This window comes from Rattus norvegicus, chromosome 2, assembly GCF_021556685.1.
Source record: "Rattus norvegicus strain SHRSP/BbbUtx chromosome 2, alternate assembly SHRSP_T2T, whole genome shotgun sequence".
Lineage (NCBI taxonomy): Eukaryota > Metazoa > Chordata > Mammalia > Rodentia > Muridae > Rattus > Rattus norvegicus.
This window is the reverse complement of record NC_141535.1, coordinates 1,668,770-1,689,552: the sequence shown is the minus strand read 5'-3', so window position 1 is coordinate 1,689,552 and position 20,783 is coordinate 1,668,770. Positions and strand designations below refer to the sequence as shown.

At 43.7% G+C, this 20,783-nt stretch overlaps 1 non-coding gene and 2 pseudogenes across 1 annotated transcript; all 3 read right to left on the bottom strand.

Annotated features, from left to right (window-relative positions):
- LOC148006609 (uncharacterized) overlaps positions 1-20,783 on the bottom strand; it is a 2,902,548-nt pseudogene that overhangs the window by 1,262,271 nt on the left and 1,619,494 nt on the right.
- On the bottom strand, positions 4,893-5,046 carry LOC120101120 (5.8S ribosomal RNA). Its single transcript, XR_015679252.1, has one exon. It is a non-coding gene; the product is annotated as a 5.8S ribosomal RNA (ribosomal RNA).
- On the bottom strand, positions 6,118-7,022 carry LOC147995882 (18S ribosomal RNA; annotated as a pseudogene; the record flags this gene model as incomplete).

Below are 20,783 nucleotides of genomic sequence, written 5' to 3'. Positions count from 1 at the left end.
ATAAGCCCTGGAAATCAGTACTTGGATCAGGTCTGCAGCCTGCTCACAGGGTTCTACCCACCTCCACCACTCAAGTGATGCATTAAAAGACATGCAGCACCGCACCTGGCTTCTTTTCACTGTACATTTACTTTAGTTCCAATGTTCATTCAGGTCTGAGAGAGGAGGGAGGGAAGGAGGGAAGAGAGACAGAGAGTGACAGAGAAACAGTGACAGAAAGGGAGAATTGTAGGTAATTGTTCCATCGCTTCAATCACTGTCTGTTGTTAGCCATCTTGGCAACCATGCCCTGAAACCCTCCCTTGGGTAAGATCAAGCATAATGGCAGCAACCATATAATTCCTGCTTAGTCGCACTGAACACCCCAGTCATCACTACCTGTGGAGAATTGTAAGGGGGATCCTCTGATCTAGAGAGTAGTACCATTGAATGAAATGAGAAGCACAACAAGCATTATTTGTTTTGAATATAAGATGTGGAAAGAACTATATGTGTGGATTGACAGACAGAAAGACAGAGAGACAGAGGGACAGACAGATAGACAGACAGGACAGACAAGACAGAACAGGACAGGACAGGAGAAAAAAAGCAAGAACACAAACAAAAACTCAAAATGGAAGTCCGGTTCCAAATAGTCTCTGTCTGCACTGTTGCTCTAGAGTTGGTGGTCCAGCTTATAAAAGCTTATACATGGATGGTTTTGGAAAATGCTGCTGGGTGTTCGGTTCAGGTCAAAGAATTGCGGGTAACTAGACAACAAAGAATGCAGTTAGACTGACTTCTACAGTGTATGGTTCCTGAGTGTGTTATCACACAGAAGAACGTAAGAGGATATGTAATGAATTCCGGCAGTAACAGCAGAAACAACTAATGGGAAAGTGTCCTTATAATATTAGTAACTGCAACAAAATGGCAGACTAGCTAGGTAACAGTTACCTAGCCATTAACTAATCTGACATAGGCCTTCTTCACATTGCATCCAGATAGGCCTTCCTATCTTCCTCTCCAGTGCTGAGACCAAAGTGAGATCAAAGTCATGCATCACCATGGGTGCCTTCCTTTTCATTTTTTTCTTTCATCCTAGGAAGTGTGTGTGTGTGTGTGTGTGTGTGTGTGTGTGTGTGTAGATAGAGAGTGAGAGAGGGAGAGGGAGAAGGAGAGGGAGAGGGGCAGAGAGAGAGAGAGAGAGAGAGAGAGAGAGTTTAAAATCAGCACTCAAGACTTTTTTTCTTCATATCCCTATCCAAATCCCCCCAAACCAGTAGTAAAGCCACCAGCACCAGAGACAGAGGAAGATGAAATCTCTAGTCTGAAAAACTAGAGGAGGGAGATAAACAGATCTCTCTCTCTCTCTCTCTCTCTCTCTCTCTCTCTCTCTCTCTCTCTCTCCTCTCTCTCTTCCTCATAATTTGTTAAAGTGTTCCCTTTGTGCTGTGTGGATTCTACTTTATTAAGCAAGTTTCACATCTTACTAGCTCCAAAGAGGAATCAACAGTCTCTTGGCGTGCAGGCAGTTGTTGCCTTCTTTAAATATTTTTTGGGGTGTTTGTTTGTTTGTTTCAAAACCCAGGGCCTGCCTTCGTTCAACAGATCCAAACCCAGTTCTCCAAGGGAAAAATGGAGTCAAGTCCGAAGTCACTGGCATTTAAGTCATCTGCCATTGACAGTCATAGGAGATGGGAATATTGTGCTTTCTCCAATGGAGATTCACCTGGGTATGCATCAAACACATATAAGGGCAGGCCTGGAGTAGAACAGGGTGGTGGATGGGGAGGAAGGATCTGGAAAGAGCTCTGCGATGGGAAACTATGATCAGAATGTTGCACAGAAAACAAAATTTGTACTTTAAAAAAGAAAAAAGCTCCCGATATCTATCCAAAAAGGAAATGAAAAAAAAAAAAACCCGACAGCAGAACTTTACTAACTACAAATGTTCCATCTCCCTGTATCCAACCACTCCACTCCCAGATAGGTAGATGATAATTTGCACTTCTGTCCCAATTGTGCTATCAAGATTAATAAAAGGGGAATCACCTGTGTGGTTATGTTTTACACACACTAAATAAAATGAAAGGAGTGGATAGACATGCCTGGCATTTTAAGATGCTCAATTTCTTTGCAAGCTTCATTTTGTTTCATTCTTTTAAAGGTTTGTTTATGTATTTTCATTTATATGAGTATACTAAAACCCTTTTCATATACACATGGCAGTAGAGTACATGGGATATCCCTTTGCAGAGGGTTGTGAGCCACTATATGGTTTCTGTGGAATGAAACTCAGGACATCTGGAAGAGCAGAGCAGTGAGTGCTCTTAACCTCAGAGCCATCTCTCCAGCCCTTCACAAGCTTTATTTAACTAAACATTAAACATGAATCAGAAATGCCAAATCCTGTAAATATGGTCCAGATTCAGCCTTACTTAGAAATCCAGAGCTGGCAGGGTGAGGCTGGGAGTGAGCAAAGGGAGTCTTTCTCTTTCCCTGAGGGTGTGCTATCAATTCCATTACCATTTCCAAACAGCTGGGTGTGAGTCTAACTAAGGTTTTCTTCAGTCATTTGCCATGAGCCAGAGCACTGAAAGGACAGCGAGGGATCAGACATTCACACTGAAATCATCACTCACTGATTTCAGGCAGAAAACTTGCCCCCCCTAAAGAGGCACCGCCTGGCTCAGCGCTGAAGCAAAGCATGCTAGGGCAGCAGCAGTATTTCCTGGACAGTCCTTCAGGGACATGCACATTCTCCAGCCCCACCCCACCCCCTCTCAGCTAGCTCCTGTCCACCCCTACCCCTTCCCCCACATACAGGGAGGAGGCCTTGTGTGTGTGGAGGGGGGAGATGGAAGTATCTCTTGAGAGAGGGTTCGGGTCTCCCAAACAAATAAATAACTAGAATCTTCATTTATTTACTTTATTTCATCGAGCATACCGTGGCAGAAGGAAAAGGAACAGGGAAACTAGGCCAACTGGTAGAGCTCCTTTCATTTTGTTTCAAAAAGGAAAAGCCAAAGAAACAACATTCCCTGGTTTTCGTGAAAGGAACATAATGGGAAAAGTTGAAACTTAATACTTTGGCTTTTAATAAAAGGGCCAACAGATCTACCTCCTACTTGGTAAAAAAGAGGATAAAAAACCACAAAAACGTTCTGTCAGCCAACTTCCCTTTAAACATCTGTTAAACAGGAAGACTGTTTTTTTTTAAACATCATTTTAAATACTTAAATATGTATTTGTGTGTGTGTGTGTGTGTGTGTGTGTGTGTCTGTCTGTCTGTCAGTCTGTCTGTCAGTGTCTTCTGTATGGAGAGGAGGTGCTGTAACACTCGGGACGGGGTGGTCTGGGGCCCCCAGGTGATACCGCGCCGCACTCCCCCCCCCCCCCCAGTCACCTTCCCCATAGGGCCTTCCCAGCGGTCCCTTAGCCGGTTTCTGCGCACCGCCTTGGTGGATGGGTGCCTGGCTGCGGCCAGTCGCCGAACATGGGGGGAGGGGCGGTCACCCACCAATCCCACCCCCTGGCAGCACCTGCGCACCCGCTCCCACCGCCTGAGCGCCCGCCTACCACCCTGTCGGGTGGAACGGGGACAGCGACGGCAGGACGCTTGGCGGGGGGGCGGGGAGAAAAACGCGCGGATGGAGGGGTCGGGAGGAACGGGAAGTGGGAAAGATCCGCCGGGATCACCCGTACAGCCGAACGCCCGTCTCTGGGTTGAATCCTCTGGGCGGACTGCGCTAACCACACCCGTTTACCTCTTAACGGTTTCACGCCCTCTTGAACTCTCTTCAAAGTTCTTTTCAACTTTTCCTTACTGTACTTGTTGGCTTTCGGTCTCGTGCCGGTATTTGGCCTTAAATGGAGTTTACCACCCACTTTGGGCTGCATTCCCAAGCAACCCGACTCCAGGAAGATCTGGGCCCGGCACGCCTGGCCCGCTACCGGCCTCACACCGTCCAAGGGCTCGGCCTTGATCAGAAGGACTTGGGCCCCCACGAGCGTTGCCGGGGAGTGGGTCTTCCATACGCCACATTTCACGCGCCAAGGCACGCGGCGGGGATTCGGCGCTGGGCTCTTCCCTATTCACTCGCCATTACTGAGGGAATCCTGGTTAGTTTCTTTTCCTCTGCTGAGTAATATGCTTAAATTCAGCGGGTCGCCACGTCTGATCTGAGGTCGCGGTTGACAGGGGAAGGAGGAAAGGAGGGCGCGCGTGGCCGCTGGCGGACCGACGGAGAGGAGAGCGAGAGGGTGCCGGGGTCCCAGGCCGGGGCCTGCGACCTCTCTACCCCTGCCAGCTCCCACATCCCGGGGACAAGTCCCGTCAGAGCATGGACGCCACAGCGTCACGCCAGCTGGTGCCCGAGCGGACGGGCCCCACAACAGGGAGGGGGGGGAGGAGAGGTACCTGAGACCAGCCCCGGCGGGTGCGTTATCCCCCATCCCCAATCCGACTCTGGCAGGTTGCTCTCTCTGCGCGCACTGGTGGGTGCGTGGCAGCGGCGAATGCACGGACCCAGTGGGCGGGGCCCGCCTCCCACCAGACAGGAGGCAGGATGACCGACCCGGGCAACATGGCCCCTCTCGCGCCCAGGCACCCGACCAGCCCCCGCTGATGTGTCCCCACGGTGGGGAGAGCAGGCGAGGACGGGAGCGAGAGCGCTGGAACAAGCAGGAATGAGCCACGAGAAGGGTGGCCAGCCCGCGGCGCCGGTGGACAGGGAGACCTAGGCCCAAGGAGACCCACCGGGCGTGGACGACCGCCGGACGCCGCCCAGTCTGAACTTCAGGAGACGGAGGGCCGAGGGGAGAGACCCTGCGAGCAGAGTCCCAGCCGCGCGACGCTCCCCACCAAGGCAACGAAACTACAGGGGGCGTGGCAGCGATTGATCCTCAAAGGCCTCTCAGACAGGTGTAGCCCCAGGAGGAACCCGGGGCCTCAAGTGCGTTCATAGTGTCCATGATCAACGTGTCCTGCAATTCACATTAATTCTCGCAGCTAGCTGCGTTCTTCATCGACGCACGGGCCAAAGTGATCCACCGCTAAGAGTTGTATCAGTATCTGGGGTGTGAGCGGACTCGTATGGGTGCTAACAACAGCACAAGCTCCCCCGCACCCCCTGCTGAACCGGAAGAGAGGGGCCAATGGCGAGGCGGCTCCACCTCAGGCTGGCCAGTGGGAAACTAAAGAATACATGTGAAAAGAAAAAAAAGACAGGGTTGGGAACTGAAAGGAGGGACACACTGGACAAGGGACGCCGTGAACCCAGCATCCGGCAGCGGCCATCCAATGGGCGGGCAAGTCGGGCTCTCGGGCCCGGACCCCACGGGCGCCCAGGGCGGGACCGCGACACGGCCCCCCGACCGCCGCCTCTGGAAGGGCCGGCGACCGGAGGGGGCCCACTGAGTCTCAGGGAGCACCAGGTGGAGGGAGGAAACGGGAATCCCTCCTGCGGACGACCAATGGGCAGTAGGGCGACCCCCTCCCCCGGGGTCTTTAAACTCTCGCGCCGGAACAGGACAGCTAGGTACCCGGACAGGAGCGGGGTGGACACGCGAGGTCCAGAAGGCGGGGCGGGCTGCGAGAGCCCACACGTGGCACAAGCACCCCCTGCATGCGACAGAGACACCCTGACACCTTCAGAGCGGGAGAGCTGTGGCAGAGGTGCGGCTGGTGCCATGAGGAGAGGGAGCGGGTCCGGGCCACCGTGTACTGCGCCCCCCCACCCCCACCACCCCGTGCACACGAGATGAGATCACGGGCCGGTTCAGAAAGAGGCAGAATGACCTCGGTATGCCGAGGGCCTTGGCTGGCCAGCAGGCAAGGGAGGTGCCGGCTGTGGAGGCAGCAGTGGTGGAGGCAGAGGCCAGTGCACGGAGGCAAGGACATAGGCAGAAGAGCAAGGGAGAGAGAGAGAATTCAGGAGGTCCCTCGACGGACCACACCTGACACCCTCCCCGCACCTCTCCTTAACAACCCCCGGCTTTCCCAAAATGCTCACTTGGCCGGCGGCCACGGCACATGCCACGAATGCGACCAGGACCCGGGGACGCGTCTCCTGGTGAGAGGAGGGACTTACACAGGCCCGAGAAAGGACCAGACACCCCCTCGGCCTTCTCCATTAATGATCCTTCCACCGGTTCACCTACAGAAACCTTGTTATGATTTTTACTTCCTCTAGATAGTCAAGTTTGACCTTCTTCTCAGCCCTCCGACAGGGCCATGGGCTGATCAGGCCTCACTAAACCATCCAATTGGTAGTAGCGAAGGGTGGTGTGTACAAAGGGCAGGGACTTAATCAACGAAAGCTTATAACCGGCACTTACTGGGAATTCCTCGTTCATGGAGAATAATTGCAATCCCCGATGTCCATCACGAACGAGGTTCAATGGGTTACCCGCGCCTGCCTTTGTAGGGTAGGCACACGCTGAGCCAGTCAGTGTGATGCTAATGCAGCCCCGGATATCTAAGGGCATCACAGACCTGTTATTGCTCAATCTCGGGTGGCTGAACGCCACTTGTCCCTCTAAGAAGTTGGGGGACGCCTACTTCTCAGGGGGTCTCGTAACTAGTTAGCGTGCCAGAGTCTAGTTCATTATCAGAACTAACCAGACATATCGCTCCACCAACTAAGAATGGCCATGCACCACCACCCACGGAATCGAGAAAGAGCTATCAACCTGTCAATCCTGTCTGTGTCCGGGCCGGGTGAGGTTTCCCCGTGTTGAGTGAAATTAAGCTGCAGGCTCCACACCTGGTGGTGCCCTTCCATCAATTCCGTTAAGTTTCAGCTTTGCAACCATACTCCCCCGGAACCCAAAGACTTTGGTTTCCCAGAAGCTGCTTGACTATCATGGGAATAACTCCACTGCATCACCAGTTGGCATCTGTTTAGTTATGTACCCCCATTTGTTTTTCTTTTTCTTTCTCCATTTCTCTTTCTTTTTCTTTCATTGGGGGAGGGGATTTTTTTAAATTCACATTTTAAATATGATTTTCCTGATTTGCCCTCTAGAAACTGGCTATTATTTCCCCTCATGCCTCCTGTTCTGAGGGCAGTTCCTCAGTCACCCACTCACTCCTTCCAACCTGCCCATTCTGACAGTTCCTTACACTGAGGCATCAAGCCTTGACAGGACCAAGGGCATTTGCTCCCATTGGTGACTGAAAAGGACATCCTCTGCTTCATATGCAGGTGGAGCCATAGGCTCATCCTTGTGTATTCTTTGGATGGTTGTTTAGTCCATGGAAGATCGAGTGCAGAGGTTTGGTTGGTTGATATTGTTCTTCTTATGGGGTGGCAAACCCCTTCAACTACTTCAGTTCTTTCTCTAACTCCTCTTTTTGGAACCTTGTTCTCAGCTCAATGGTTGACTGCAAGCATTCTCTCTCCCTTCTTCCCTCCCTCTCTTCCTCCCTCCTTCCCCACACCGCTCTATGTTTGTATGTATGTGTGTTTGTGTGTCTCTGTGTATGTGTGTGTGTGTCTGTCTGTCTGTGTGTGTGTCTGTATGTCTTTCTAAGTGAATGTCACTTTTCTTTCCTTAGATAGAGTGATGAGATAAGAGTCTTACCCAAGCTACGCAAATACGTCCTTTAGGCTGAGGCCAGAGTATTTTTTCCCTCTGTTCTACTATTTATAGACCTAATAATAGGAGCTTCTAGCCTCCATGTGATCCAACCTTCCAAGCTGACTGATTCAATATGGTTTCTCTTGGCATCTTCATGAGTTGTTCTACTTGGACTCACATTAACTTGGACAATGTGTTACAATCTTCTGGGTCCTTCTAATTCTCCAGCTTTTTCTGTTCTCCCCAGTGAATAGTTTGTTCTCTCAGAACCTGAATCTGTAAAATCATGTCCAGAAAGCTTCTGTATGCACATGCCACACAGCACAACTTCTCTTTCTTGCTCTACTTTTCTCTGTCTTTCTTTTGTCTATTTTTGTCTCTCTTTCTCTACACCTGTGTATTCTCTTATTCCTAAGCTGTTCTCATGTGAATTGGGCGTATTTTATCTGTGATACATTCTGTCACTTTTTTTTCTCTGAATTACTACTTTATCTGGCCCTCAATTATATGACACTTTCAAACATGGCTACTTCCTTATATAAACTAACCTTACAATGTACAATCATGTTGCTAATATTTATCTACCTAGTTCTTACCTGGACCTATTGGTTGTAAAGAATTAACCTTTCAGGATGCCTATATTTATGGCAGAATCTTTCTGACCTTTCATATATGATGTCCTGTGTCTCAAAGATGAGGGTATTAGAATAAAATTATTCTACACATTTTCTAGAAGGTTGAAAGATTCAACTTAAGTCTTATTTTATGATCCCATTCGCAGCCATCAGTCCAACACACAAAATCACTAAAACAAATCCTAGTTGCATCAGGTAGGGTGGGAAGATATCCCAGTGATTAAGCAGCAGGAAATGTTAGAGAGACATGGGAAGAAGATTGTTTATTGGTATATATTTATGGCTTGCTCAGCCTGTGTTTTTATAAAAGCTAGAACAATAAACCCAGGAGTGGGACAACCTACAGTGAGCTGGGCCCTCCAACAAAATTATTGATCAAGAAAGTGCCCACAGGCTTTTTCGTTGGACAATCTTATGAAGAGTTTTTTCTCAGTTAAGATTTCTTCTTCCAAGTTATCTCTAGTTTTATATCACATTGATAAAAAACCTTCTTATATAGTTTGTAGGTGAGAGTTTGTGGGTGTATATCTCTAAGCTTATGTATTGAAGTGATATCATTAAAATTTTTACAAAAGAATGGCTAATAATAACCTGTGTGTGTGTTTCTTTAATCCCGCAGGCTTTCACCCGATTATCGGTACCGTGTCGGTGCTGGCATTGGGCACCGACAGTGTATGTCAGTGAAATTATGTGTGTATATGTGTTTTTGCATGCCCACAGATATTATATGTATCATAATAGGGTATTAAAGAGGACAATGTCTTAATCTGAAGAAATGCTTTAGATTGTAGCACACACCAGTAAGAAAACATTCCTTTTGGGCATGGGGTAGCAATTGGGCTTGCAACAATAAATTATGAAATATACTAGGAAGAATGAAATAGCTCAGTAGGTAAAGATATTTGTTGCCAAGGCAGTTAACCTTGGTTTGGTTCTTGGGACATACACAATGGAAGGAGGAAATGAATGCCATAAATTGGACTCCGTCATCCACATGTGTGCAATCACATGCAGGAACAAGCAAATACTCAACTAAAAGAATCAGAAAATTAGAATTGTAAAAATATAGGACTTAAATATATATGCATAAATTAAAGGAAATAGGTTGACATGAGATATGGTAAGAATTCTGTAAAGCTGATACATACCCAGACTTAGAGAAAGTATCCCTATACATATGTGTGTTTCGTTTCACCCCTTTCTGAAGCAAGAAAAAAATTACATACATGGAATTTCTGCATAGTATTACAGAGCAACAGAACATAATATTGAGAATTAAAAGAAGAATACGTATATAGTTCATATGAAGGGAACATGGTCTTGCAGAGATAAACTAAACAACTCCTGTATTCTATAAGTTCAGACTCATGAACATGTATTACTCAGATTGATGAATCAAAAAACTTAAATATGGGGCATGTAGATTCCAGAGACTTTTCCACAGTGGAATTGTGTAACCAGGGTGACCAGACAATAGCACTTGTATTTGTATCACTTAGATTTATAGGGACCTTTCCTTGCATGGTGGAGGAATAGGCATCTACACTGAAATGTACTATATGTAACTAGAGAAATAAAACAAAATGTTCTCCTTTATAACCAAACCAGGAATACTACTAGGAGATTCCAGGTTTCTTAGTCACATCGTGAAATAGAATCAAGTGACCTTGTTCCAATATGATATTCTTCATTCTTTCTGAGATATGAGGTAGAGGATGAAAGAAAATACCCCAAAACCTGGGTTTAGGGTAATATATTAGTTAAAAATGTCAAGTGTATGAGTCCAAGGGGAGCTGACATCCATCAGGAGTCCTGGAATACTTCCATTGGACTCTCCACAGTGGTTGCCTGTGTAGGATTTAGTTGCTGAATCAGCGCTCATTTTTCAAATGTAGAAGACATCAAAATATAGACAAGAGGGATCATCCTCATATTCAATTACAAAGCACCCCCACAAGTTTTCTATTGTCTTACTTGGAAAGGATAAATTTAAAAGAGTAAAACAATATTATTATACTCAAGGAAAAAGCTTGTGTCAAAGAAACAAAACAACAATTAAAGGCAAAAATCTATGTTTTCCAATAGAGTGACTATAAGGAAAAGAAGTACACTTTAAGCAGCCATTGTTATCTTCTTCAAATTTTTGGAGCATGGATGTTATAAAATGAATGATAAGATAGAATAACAATGTAGGGTGAGAAGCTAATTGAGAGAGGAGCAGAAATTAAACTCAAAGCAGCTCAGAGCATCAAAGAAGCCTGTGGTAAAACCAAATCTGCAGCAACACAATTGTAAGCAATACCCATTATGGAAAAGTAAAAGACAATTCAAAAGACACATTAATGTATATGATGGACACTTGTGTCAACTTGGATTTAGATGCCTCTAAATCTGGTGCAGTTTGTCTCCTAATGAGAAGGCAAAATGTTCCCCTTCAAAATTTGAAGTAGATTGAATAATTTTACCCTCTTTGTCCTAGTTAAAAAAAAAAAAGGCCAGAAAATAATTTAAATTGTAAACATGTGTATGTGGGGGGTGTGTCTTTATTAAATTATGTGTTGGTATTTGCATGTCTAGGGTTGCCTGTGGAGCCTTGAAAAGGAAGGGTATTGGGTCCCTGAAACTGAAATTACCAGTGATTATGAGTCATCTTGTTCTTTGAATCTAACATGGGTCTTCTTCAAAAGTAGTACATGTTCTTACCTTCTCCGTCATCTCTCCAATCTCCTGTAAAAATAAGTTAAAAAATGATTTCTGTTGCCTAAAGACAAGGAGGCTGAATGAATATAATGATTCTGAGGTTATTTTTAAAGATGAAATTCATTATGATAGACAATGGGCATAATATATCTAAAACTAAAAAAGATAAAGTACAAACAATAAGGATCAGTGTGCTGTATGAGAGATGTTGCAGGGTAAAAAATGACATGAAACTTTCTAAAGAGGCTTGAGTCTGCTTATAAGGTCGCAGTACTTTGTGTGTACATGTTTGTGTGGAGGTACATGTGTCTGCAGGTGCATGTTTTCAGGTGTGAATAAGGAGGTCAAAGGTCAATACTGGGTATCATTCTCAGTCACTCTCTACTGTATTGATTTTGTGACATGGTCTCAAGCTGACCATGGAATTACCAATATAGCTAGACTGGGGCTCTGTCAAGCCACAGGGTTTCTTTCTTCTCCATTTCACAGGCACCAGGATGATTAGCTTGGAACACAGTCCCATGACTTTTTACATGTTCTCTGGAGACTGCACTCAGATCTTCATGCATGTATCAGAAATAATTTAGCAGAGGTGCTACCTCTTTCTGGCAGTGGCCATGTAGCTGCTGCAAGGAATAGCATATGAGTGCTTCAGTGACAGGATTCTACTGTGGCAAGTCCATGGAAACCACTTCTCAGTTGACAAGGTAAATTTGGTGGCCTTTATATTTAGTACCAAGTTTGCATGCCCTACAAGCTCTCCATTCCTTCATTGTACTGCATATAGTCATTATCAAAATTGTATCACTTCATCAGTCATGGACAAGGCCATCTGGAGTCACACAGACTAAGTCACTGTGGATGATTCTACATCTTTCTCAAAACTCTCTCAAGGGATAAAATGTTCTTCACCTCTTTTTGTATCTATCAATCCTCCAGATGTTACCATAAATCCTGGGAATTTGAGACTTATAATCGTATCTGTAGAGAAGTACCCAGTCACACTGAGCAAGTCTGTGTCAGTTGTGGAGAGAGGTAGGTCCTGCTTACATAACTGTTTTTAAGAAGCTATATCTGATCAGTAGAGACATGGAAAATGCAGAGATTATGTGGGATTGATAGAGACTTGAAAATGGCTCTTAGAGTGATTGCATCTTACAAAGATCTATATATTAGAAAGATGTCTAGAAGATCTGCTTTGAAAAATGAACTTGTCTGTCTGCAATTAAAAAGGAATTATGATAGGAGATAATAACTAGAGATAGTTTATCAACAAATGTTTAATTCGGCCTGTCACCATGCATAACTATGTAACCATGTTTGCTACCAGACCGGTATATCTTCCTGTTTACTGGACATGCCTGGCCAGATATCTCTTTAGTCTTGCTGTGTGGGAGCCATATTGGATTTGGGCCTGGTTGCTTTGTCACTGTGTGGCCTTGGTCTTAGAATGTAGGATTAAAAGCCTCTCCCTGTGATTTATGGCACAAAAAGTTTACATTCACAGAATGTTGTCAGCCTCAACAAGACCCTTCTGGGTCTCCAGCAAGGTTTGACCCCTGCTGAGCCCTGCCCTTGCATATAGAAGCTTTTTGTCCCCAACTGGGAACAGTCTGGCCAGGTACTTCTCACCTGAGTCAGAATTAGGCTGGCCTTCCTGGTTATTTTCCTAATTTATTCAGGCCACATTTTTGGTCCTTTGTTAAGGAAGTCTCAGCCAGGGTTCCCCACTGTGCTTGGCAGATACCTGCTAAGTGCTGTACTTGGGATATATAGTTGGTCAATAAAGAAACCAGAGGCACTCTTCCTCTTCTGGCTTGACAGGAATAACCTGTGTGTGTGTGTGTGTGTGTGTGTGTGTGTTTCTTTCATCCCACAGGCTTTTGCCCTATTCTCGGTACACTGTCAGTGCAGGCGCTGACATTGCTGAAATTGTGCTCTTTAATGCAAAATAAGTTTAGGTGGTGATTGATCCAAGGAATGGGAAAAGGAGGAAGGGGAACTATTGTGGACTTTGTGTAAAGATAGAGCATTTGAAATGTGGATATTATGATTTTTTTTAATAATGTAAGCAATGATATCACTGCTTGGGTAAGCACAATTGTCATTGTATAAATATAGAAGGCTCAAGTTATTTGTGGCCACTTGCCTGAAAATCAAAAGGTGGTCAGTGTCTTCACTTTTGTTAACGCCCCTTCTCCATTTCAGGACCCAAACATTATAGCTAGAACTGGCATTGGCATCTTCTTGGTTCCTAAATTTTAATTTTTTAAAAAACTTTATTAGATATATTTCTTTACTTCCATTTGAAACATTATTCCCCTTCCCAATTTCCTGTATATAAGCCCCATTCCCTCCCATCCCTCTCCCCCACACAGGTATTCCCCCTATACATCCACTTTATTCCCCCCACATACTCCCCTGCACTGGGGGTCCAACCTTGGCAAGACCAGGGGCTTCCCCTTCCCCTGGTGCCCCAACAAGTCTGTTCTCTTCTATATATGCGGTTGGAGCCCTGGATTATTCCATGTATAGTCTTTCGGAACTGGTTTAGGCCCTGGAAGCTCTGTTTGGTTGGCATTGTTGTTTTGATGGGGTTGCACGCTCCATCAACTGTTTCAATATTTCGTCTAATTTCCTCCAAGGGTCTTGTTCTCAGATCAGTGGTTTGCTGCTAGCATTGACTTCTGTATTGCACATCCTCTGGATGTGTCTCTCAGGAGAGATCTATATCCGGCTCCTTTCAAGATACATTTTATAACTTCATCAATCTTATCTAGTATACATATATATACATACATACATATATATATATATCCATATACATATAATATAATCCCTTTTAAGAAGGACTGGGAGCATCTGAACTTTGGTCATCCTTCTTCTTGAGCTTCCTGTGGTCTGTAGATTGCATCCTGGGTAATTCGACCTTTTTGGCTAATATTCACTTATCAATGAGTGCATACCAAGTGTGTTTTCCTGTGATTGAGTAACCTCACTCAGGATGATATTTTCTAGTTCATTCCATTTGCCTATGAATTTCATGAAGTCATTGTTTTTGATAGCTGAGCAGTCCTCTACTGTGTAGATGTACCACTTTTTGGAATCCATTCCTCTGTTGAAGGGCATACGGGTTCATTCCAGCTTCTGGCTATTATAAATAAGGCTGATATGAACATAGTGGAGCATGTGACTTTGTTGTATGTTGGAACATCTTTTGCGTATATGCTCAAGAGAGGTATAGCTGGGTTCTCAGGTAGTGCAATCTCTAATTTTCTGAGTAAACTCTAGACTGATTTCCAAAGTGGTTGTACCAGTTTGCAATCCCACCAACAATGGAAGAGTGTTCCTCTTTCTCCCCATCCTCCCCAGCATCTGCTGTCAACTGAGTTTTTTATTTTAGCTTTTCTGAATGGTGTGAGGTAGAATTTCAGGGTTGTTTTGATTTGCATTCCCCTGATGACTAAGGATGTTGAACATTTCTTTAGCTGTTTTTTGGCCATTTGATAATCTTCAGCTGAGAATGATTTGTTTAGCTCTGTACCCCATTTTTAATAGGGTTATTTCACTCTCTGGATTCTAACTTCTTGAGTTCTTTGTATGTTTTAGATATTAGCCCTGTATCAGATGTAGGATTGGTAAAGATCTTTTCCCAATCTGTTGGTTGCCATTTCATCCTATTGACAGTGTCTTTTGCTTTACAAAAGCTTTGCAGCTTTATGAGGTCCCATTTGTCGATTCTTGATATTAGAGCATGAGCCATTGGCGTTTTGTTCAGGAAATTTTGCCCAGTGCCCATGTGTTCGAGACACTTCCCCATTTTTTCTTCTCTTGGTGTGAGTATATCTGGTTTGATGTGGAGGGCCTTGATCCACTTGGACTTAAGCTTTGTACATGGTAATAAGAATGGATCAATTTGCATTCTTCTACATGGTGACCTCCAATTGTACCAGCACCATTTATTGAACATGTTATCTTTCTGCCATTGAATGGTTTTAGCTCCTTTGTCAAAGATCAAGTGACTATAGATGTGTGGGTTAAGTTCTGGGTCTTCAATTCTATTCCACTGATCTGTCTGTCTTTGTACCAATCCCATACAGTTTTTATGACGATTCTTTGGTAATACTGCTTGAAGTCAGGGATGGTGATTCTCACAGAAGTTCTTTTAATATTGAGTATAGTTTTTGCTATCCTGGGTTTTGCAAATTGCTCTTTTTATCTCTATAAAGAATTGAGTAGGGATATTGATGGAGATTGTATTGAATCTATAGATTGCTTTTGGCAAAATGGCCATCTTTACTATATTAATCCTGCCAATCCATGAGCATGGAAGATCGTTCCATCTTCTCAGTTCTTCCTCAATTTTTTTCTTAAGAGACTTGAAGTTCTTGTCATGCAGATCTTTCGTTTGCTTGGTTAAAGTCACACCAAGATATTTTATATTACTTGGGAATATTGTGAAGGGTGTCATTTCCTTAATTTTTTTCTCAGCCTGTTTAACCTTTGAGTAGAAGAAAGCTACTGAATTGTTTGAGTTAATTTTATACCCCAGCACGTTGCTGACATATTTATCAGGTTAAGTAGTTCTCTGCTGGAAGTTTTGGGGTCACTTAACTGTACTATAATATCATCTGCAAATAGTGATAATTTGATTTCTTCCTTTCAAATTTGTATCCCTTTGACCTCTTTTCACTGTCTAAATGCTCTGGCTATGACTTTGACTATTAGATTGAATAGGTAGGGAGAGAGTGGGTACTCTTGTTTAGTTCCTGATTTCAGTTGGGTTGCTTCAATTTTCTCTCCATTTAGTTTGATGTTAGCTACTGGTTTGCTGTTATATTGCTTTTACTATGTACAGATATGGTCCTTGAATTCCTGATTTTTCCAGGACATTTATCATGAAAGGGTGTTGAACTTTGTCAAATGCTTTTTCAGCATCTAATCAAATGACCATGTCATTCTTATCTTTGGGTTAGTTTATAGTGGATTACATTGATGGATTTTTGTATATTAAACAATCCCTGCATCCCTGGAATGAAGCCTAATTGATTATGATGGATGATCATTTCGATGTGTTCTTGGATTCCGTTTCCAAGACATTTGTGAGTATTTTTGCATCAATAATCATAAGGGAAATTGGTCTGAACTTCTTTTTCTTGGTTGGGTCTTTGTGTGGTTTCAGTATAAGATTAATTGTATAATCTTATTATTCAATTATTAATTCATAGAAGGAATTTAGGTGTGTTCCATCTGTTTCAATTCTGTAGAATAGTTTGAACATCTTAGTATGAGGTCTGTAGAAGTAGAGTTTCATAAAGGTTACTCATTGTCAGAGCCCGAATGTGCAGAACTAGAGTTTCATAAAGGTTGCTCATTGTCAGAGTCCGGATGTGCAGGGCCGGACGTGCCTGAGGGAGAGCTAGAGATAGGACTTGCCAAACCACCTATCAACCCCAAGGACACTGACCATCCGTAGCCACCCCTCCCCTTCCTTCACCCCTCTGAGTGAGATGAGCCACCGTACCTGCCTGCAAAGCTGCTAGATAACACATACTCCTTCCTGATGTCATTTCACGCCGAAAGTAACCATGCACCTTTTGAATTGACCAATCATGTGTAACCGAGAGAATGCCCCTTACCTCCCCTATATAAATCCCCCAGTTTGGAAGCTCGGGGTTGATTCCTCTGTCTCCTGTGTGAGATACGTGTCAACCCGGGATCCCACTAAGACCTGGGATCTCGTTAATAAAAGCTACCTCTTGCTGTTACATCAATAATGGCTACCCGTGATTCCTGGGGGCACCCCACCCCGCGATTGGAGCGAGAGATGCGGCTCCCCGTTTTGGGGTATGCTCTTTCAGGTCTTCTGTGAAGCTGTGGTAGAATTCAGACCTGAATCCATCTGGACCCGGGCTCTTTTTGGTTGGGAGACTCTTAATAACAATAACTGCTTCTATTTCTTTAGGAGCTATGGGGGTGTTTAGATGGTTTATTTGTTCCTGATTTAGCTTTGGTACCTGGTATCTGTCTAGAAAACTGTCCATTTCCTCCAGATTTTCCAGTTTTGTTGAATATAGGCTTTTGTAGTAGGATCTAATTTTTTTTTCATTTCTTCAGATGCTGCCACCCTATTCATTTCTGATTTTGTTAATTTGGATACACCCTCTGTGACCTCTGGTTAGTCTAAGGGTTTATCTATCATGTTGATTTTCTCAAAGAACCAGCTCCTGGTTTTGCTGATTCTTTGTATACTCATTTTTGTTTGTACTTGGTTGATTTCAGCTCTGATTTTGATTATTTCCTGCCTTCGACTCCTCTTGGGTTTATTTATTTCTTTTTGTTCTAGAGCTTTTAGGTGTGCTGTCAACAGTGGCCCTTAGAATTGGGGGCGATTTGGAGGGGGCGTTTTGGGTCTCCTTGGGTATTCCATTGTCTTTATAGGTGATATCTTCTGTCCTAATGTGGTCTTTATCTGGTTGGCTGTTTTAACAACTACCTCTAAGGAGAGATCTCTTTAGTTGGATGGGGGGAGGTGGAGTTAGGGGAGAGGCAGGTGGAAGCTCCTTTATTTTTTTAATGGAGTCCTACCCTGGGGGGAGAGGGAGGAGCAGACAGTCTGTTTAGTGTCTCCTTTGAAGCCTTGGGGGTTTTCTGCATCAGCTCAGCCACAGGGCACATCCCCTAGGTGATACAGGACTTAGAAGTTTGAGCACACTTACCCCACACTGCCACAGGGTGGGTGTTGGGCTGTGGAAAGCTGCAAGAACACTGCCAGGGAGGGGGGGTGGGGGGAGAGGGGGTGCAGGAACTGAGGAATTTTTTTTTTAATGTTGTGTTTTTGTGTGTGTCGGTGAACTGTCTGTTACAGAAAAGAAGAGAAACGGTTTGTCCAATGGGAACATTGCCTTGGCCTATCGGCTTTGGGGGATTCCACAGAAGTCCAAAACCTTAAGCCTTTCTGCAGATTAAAGAACTAGGTGCCCTGTGGCTTTACGTGTCTGCTGCATTACCAGGTGAGATAGGGAGTCTGCCAAAACCAATTGCAGGCTGTTTTGCAGGCTGTCAGGATTTAGACAGGGGCTAGAGGGACCTTTAGACAACCCCAGAGAGTCGCTCTGGCCAGGAGCCTTCAGTTGCCCCTTCAGCTTGACCTAAGCTTGAGATGGTGCTGACTGAAAACTCAGCAGGAAAAGATAGGTTGCTACTCTCCAGAGTTGGGGGATGTGACTCACCTTCCCGTACTGCAGTTTTGTTGATCATTGTTCGAGCACTACATTTTATGGCTCTCGTTCCCTAGTGCTCTCCACAGTGATCTCTGGGCAGGCTGGCAAGTTGTGTGGGTACAGGTAAAGGGAGAAAGATCTCAGGAAGTGAGGGGGAACATTTTTTTGCCACCCCAACTGCTGGTCCTTCTCCTTACCCCAACTGCCTGCCACTTTGGGCTGAACCAGCAGGGGACTGACTAGCCAGTGAGGAGTGCAAGGGAGATTCTGGCAGTGATGATTTCCAGAGAGCAGATCTCATCTCCAAGTGGCTCTTATAACAGAAGCTCAGAGACAATGGAATAATTCCTGCATGCCTTTCATTGTGCTTAAATAGTTTTGTGAATGGGTCAGTGTCTGACAGAAGGTACTTCTGATTGTGCTTTTCAAGAAATAGCAATATTTTAATGAACGGAATCTAAGTATCATGGTGAATTCAGTAGGTTCCCAATAGAATTCGCATGTAATAAGGGTACTATTCAAGATACAGCAACATTTTAAGGAACTGAAACACTTTTCTTGGTGAATTCAGGTAGTTGCCATTAGCAGGCTCTAGTAATATGTGTACTTTTATGGATTTATCAAAATCTCATGAACCAAATCTCAGTAACTTGGTGAATTCGGTTAGTTTCCAATAGGCTGCAATACTAATAAGTGGAATGTTGGGGATATAGAAAAATTTTCACGAATGGAATAAAAATTTCTAGGCGAATTCAGTGCGTTCCCAATGGCACATGCTTGTATGAGTGTGCTTTTCAAGAAATAGCAACATTTTAACGAACGGAATCTAAGTATCATGGTGAATTCAGTAGGTTCCCAATAGGATTCGCATGTAATAAGGGTACTATTCAAGATACAGCATCATTTTAAGGAACTGAAATACTGTTTCTTTGTGAATTTTGGTAGTTGCATTAGCAAGCTCTAGTAATATGTGTACTTTAAAAGAATTGTCAAAATTTCATGAGCCGAATCTCAGTAACTTGGTGAATTCGGTTAGTTCCATATAGGCCGCAATAGTAATAACTGGACTGTTTGGGATATAGAAAAATTTTCACGAATGGAATCAAAATTTCTAGGCAAATTCAGTGATTTCACAATGGCACATGCTTGTATGAGTGCGCTTTTCAAGAAATAACAACATTTTAAAGAACGGAATCTAAGTATCATGGTGAATTCAGTAGGTTCCCAATAGGATTCACAAGTAATAAGGGTACTATTCTCGATGCAGCAACATTTTAACGAACTGAAACACTGTTTCTTTGTGAATTCAGGTAGTTCCCATTAGCAGGCTCTAGTAATATGTGTACTTTTAAGATTTATCAAAATTTCATGAGCCGAATCTCAGTAACTTAGTGAATTCGGTTAATTTCCAATAGGCCGCAATAGTAATATGTGGACAGTTGGGGATATAAAAAATTTTTCACGAATGGAATCAAAATGTCTAGGCGCATTCAGTGAGTTCCCAATGGGACATGCTTATATGTGTGTGCTTTTCAAGAAATAGCAATATTTTAACGAACGGAATCTAAGTATAATGGTGAATTCATTAGGTTCCCAATAGTTTTCGCATGTGATAAGGGTACTATTCAAGGTACAGCAACATTTTAAGGAACTGAAACACTGTTTCTTTGTGAATACAAGTAGTTCCCATTAGGATGCTCTAGTAATATGTGTCCTTTAAAAGATTTATCAAAATTTCATGAGCTGAATCTCAGTAACTTGGTGAATTCGGTTAGTTCCGTATAGGCCGCAATAGTAATAACTGGACTGTTTGGGATATAGAAAAATTTTCACGAATGGAATCAAAATTTCTAGGCAAATTCAGTGAGTTCCCAATGCACATGCTTGTATGAGTGTGCTTTTCAAGAAATAGCAACATTTTAAAGAACGGAATCTAAGTATCATGGTGAATACAGTAGGTTCCCAATAGGATTCGCATGTAATAAGGGTACTATTCAAGATACAGCAATATTTTGAGGAACTGAAACACTTTTCTTGGTGAATTCCGGTAGTTCCCATTAGCAGGCTCTAGTAATATGTGTACTTAAAAAGAATTATCAAAATTTCATGAGCCGAATCTCAGTAACTTGGTGAATTCGGTTAGTTCCGTATAGGCCACAATAGTAATAACCGGACTGTTTGGGATATAGAAAAATTTTCACGAATGGAATCAAAATTTCTAGGCAAATTCAGTGATTTCACAATGGCACATGCTTGTATGAGTGTGCTTTTCAAGAAATTGCAACATTTTAAAGAACGGAATCTAAGTATCATGGTGAATTCAGTAGGTTCCCAATAGGATTCGCATGTAATAAGGGTACTATTCAAGATACAGCAACATTTTAAGGAACTGGAACACTTTTCTTGGTGAATTCCGATAGTTGCCATTAGCAGGCTCTGGTAATATGTGTACTTTTAAGATTTATCAAAATTTCATGAGCCGAAACTCAGTAACTTGGTGAATTCGGTGAATTCCAAATAGGCCGCAATAGTAATAAGTGGACTCTTGGGGATATAGAAAAATTTTCACGAACGGAATCAAAATTTCAAGGCAAAATCAGTGAGTTCCCTAGGCACATGCTTGTATGAGTGTGCTTTTCAAGAAATAGCAACATTAACG